The sequence below is a fragment of the Microtus ochrogaster genome, chromosome 7 (assembly GCF_000317375.1).
Source record: "Microtus ochrogaster isolate Prairie Vole_2 chromosome 7, MicOch1.0, whole genome shotgun sequence".
In the NCBI taxonomy this organism is placed as follows: Eukaryota; Metazoa; Chordata; class Mammalia; order Rodentia; family Cricetidae; genus Microtus; species Microtus ochrogaster.
Genome location: NC_022014.1, coordinates 71,814,162 through 71,816,545, shown reverse-complemented (window position 1 = coordinate 71,816,545; position 2,384 = coordinate 71,814,162). Strand labels below are relative to the sequence as shown.

The window sequence follows — 2,384 nt, the reverse complement described above, 5'->3', positions numbered from 1 at the left end:
CAGTATTTTTTTAGTAGAGATTCATGAATTAAACACATTGGTGATTAATTTGGAGTCACTAACAATGTGTTGGTGTTCCATTAGGGAAAGAAATAAAAACACTGCCTCTTGGAGTCATTTAACCAAGAGCAAGTCCAGGTTGGACGTCTCTGTTTCATGCTCCCTGTGTCCTCTTCCATCCTCTGTCTGTCCCTGTGTGTGCGTCTGTCCCTGTGTCTGTCTCTGTCCCTAACAGAGGGCTTCACTCTGCCATTATTGAACAGCACAGAGGGAGTCACATGGGGAAAGAATGACGGACACTTTACAGACATCTTTAACAGAGTTTTGTAAGGGATCGAGTCACTGGCTCCAGTTGACCCGGACAACAAGCCGCACTACAAACATCATTGTTGACCAACCAAAAGCCATAGATGGGAATTCGCTTTAGAAGATTGATTGCTTCCGATCTGTATTTGATGCTTTCAGCAAATGATACATACATATAGTCTGGATTGGGGCATGGAAGAACTACATAATTTAACTAATGCATATGTTTGGGTTGGAAGCGTCACCCCAGCCCCTGGCATTCATCCTTGTGGCGCCAATGGAGCAGGAAGCAGGAAGCAGGAAGCTCCATTTCAAGCTCCCTCCCTTGGGAGTCACCTTGGTCCCAACTCCACCTCTGGGAAAGCCTGCCAAGTGGTGGACCACTCCCACAAGCTATTTAGGCTGCTGCCCAGAAAAGAAACAAGTGGTGTCTGGCTTTTGCATGGCTTTCCCTTTTCTCTCTCCCCTCACCACGCTTTCTCTGGGCCAGTTGGGAGTGCGGCATTAAACGTGGGCATCTTTTATTCGGTCTAATTTGGTCTGATTGGAATTATTTGCGTTGGCGGAGAGACTCCTCTTAAGAATTATTCCTAACACGCCAGGGTGGTCGTGGCGCACGCCTTTAATCCCAGCAAGGCAGAGGCAGGTGGATCTCTGTGAGTTCTAGGCCAGCCTGGTCTACAAGAGCTAGTTCCAGGACAGGCTCCAAAGCTACAGAGAAACCCTGTCTTGAAAAACCAAGAAAAAAGAATTTTTCCTTAACAACATAACCTAAGATATGCATAAATTTAGATTGTAAAATGTCAGAGTGTGACAAACCCAAGGCAAGTAAGGGACTGGCATTGTTCTCTTAAAGGAAGATTAAACAGACAGACTAAGTACACAGTAGGATACTAGTCTTAAGTGACACCAAAGTATATTATTAACTTTGGCTGTGAGGCTCAGCAAAATTCCAGTAGCTTAGAATATAAGAGATAGTTTCATAATATTTCATTACCACAAGGATTTTTGTTTATTTTTCGAGGCAGGGTTTCTCTGTGTAGCCTTGGCTGTCCTAGACCAACTCTGTAGACCAGGCTGGCCTCAAACTCAGAGACCCACCTACCTTGGCCTCCCAAGTACTGGGATTAAAGGTGTGCACCACCATATCCAACAATTTATTTACTTACCTTTGTCACAGGGATTTCAAGTAAGAATATATGTATATATGTGTATGTATAAGTGTGTGTGTGTGTGTGTGTGTGTGTATAGTTCCCCAGGCAAGAGCATGAATGAAGTCCCTCACTACCACAGATTCTGCAGCTGAGTTTCTCATATTTGGGGAACTCATAGGAGCTAGCACATGCAGAGTGGACCACACAAACCTCTGCCTGGAATCTCCTTTCAGGTAAGTATTCAAAAGAAGAATATGAAAATAGAAATGACACTCAGGAGGCAGAGGCTGGCGGACCTCTGTGAGTTCAAGGTCAGCCAGGTTTATATAGCCTAGTTTTAGAACACCAGAGCTAAGTAAGGAGACCCTGCCCTTTAATTCCAACATTTGGGATGCAGAGGCAAGTGGATCTCCGTGATTTTGGAACCAGCTGGGTCCTACATAGCAAGTTACAGACCAACCAGAATTGCACAGTGAGATCCTTCCTATAAGGAAGGAAGGAAGAGAGGGAGGGAGGGAGGGAGAGAATGAGAGAGGAAGAAAGGGAGGGAGGAAGAAAGGAAGGAGAAAGGAAGAAAGAAAAGAAAAAAATTTAAAAAATTGACCATTGGGGCAGGGGAGATGGATAGTTGGCAAAGTGCTTTCCACATAAGCATAAGGGCTTGAGTTTGACTCCTCAGCACTCAAGTAGGAGGGGTGTGTCTGTAGCCCCAAGGCTGGAGGGGCAGAAACAGGCAGATCCCTGAAGCTCACTAGGCAGCCACTGTAAACTGATTCAGAGCTCCAGATTCAGGAGAGTCTCCAAACATAAGGTGGGTAATAATTAAGGAAGATAAAAATCTTGGCTTTCCCTGATTAGAGGTCTCCAAAGAAAAGAACTCCCCAGGCAGTAGCCTGGAACTGTGTCTCTGGTCCACATTGTTGT

General features: G+C 45.1%; 1 pseudogene; it reads right to left on the bottom strand.

Annotated features, from left to right (window-relative positions):
• Positions 1-1,566: 1,566 nt before the first annotated feature.
• On the bottom strand, positions 1,567-1,701 carry LOC113456412 (annotated as a pseudogene).
• Between the last annotated feature and the right edge of the window lie 683 nt (positions 1,702-2,384).